This window comes from Lupinus angustifolius, chromosome LG13, assembly GCF_001865875.1.
Source record: "Lupinus angustifolius cultivar Tanjil chromosome LG13, LupAngTanjil_v1.0, whole genome shotgun sequence".
NCBI lineage: Eukaryota > Viridiplantae > Streptophyta > Magnoliopsida > Fabales > Fabaceae > Lupinus > Lupinus angustifolius.
The window spans coordinates 11,518,892-11,519,791 of NC_032021.1; positions in this window are offsets into that span (position 1 = coordinate 11,518,892).

Below are 900 nucleotides of genomic sequence, written 5' to 3' on the forward strand. Positions count from 1 at the left end.
TTGAAAAGATCCCCATTAAATGCGATAATACAAGTGCCATAAACCTATCCAAGAATCCCGTTTTTGTACTCTAGAACCAAGCATATAGAAATTAGAATTCATTTTTTACGTGATCATGTACAAAAAGGTGACTGCGTTCTTGAATTTGTTGAAACCTCTAGACAGTTAGCAGATATTTTCACCAAGCCCCTTCCACGGGATACTTTCTATGTTCTAAGGAGAGAACTTGGAATTCTTGATGAACAATATCTTGATTAAAACTGTTTAGATGTTTGCGTTATGTCTTGCCTCTACATATCTATTTGTCTCTTGTTCCAAATGATATCTGTTGAAGTGCAAAATTATATCTCATGATAACTTCCTTTCGTGATTAAAAATGTGTCGATTAATCCGTTAAAATGCATGCATAAGCCCTAAAAAGTTGAAACCACTCTACTAGCTGAAAAACACCGTTTTACCGTGTTTAATCGATTACTTCGGCATCAATTTCTGAAAAATCAATTTTTACATGATTTTAATCGATTAACTATGTCCGTTAATCGATTAAAACCAGCAGCTTAAGTGCAGACAGCACCTCGGTTTCACGCTTTTTTCGGCATTTTCTCCACCTCTTTTCACTTTTGAGTCTATGAAATTGTAACTCAACTGATCCAAGTGCACTAAGGTAGATAAACCTCACCCTAACCCTCTCAAACCATCTAGAAATCTCACATTATCATCCTCATTCCACTACACTCCCAATTTTCCCCCAAATCAAACCCTAGGTTAAGTTTGCCCAATCCTTCTCTACTCTGTCCAACATCAATTCGAGTTCAACAACTAAAATGGATCACGGTCGTGCAAAAAGGTTCAAAACTTCTGTCAATCATGGACGAAGACCGGAAGCTGGCTCATCATCCA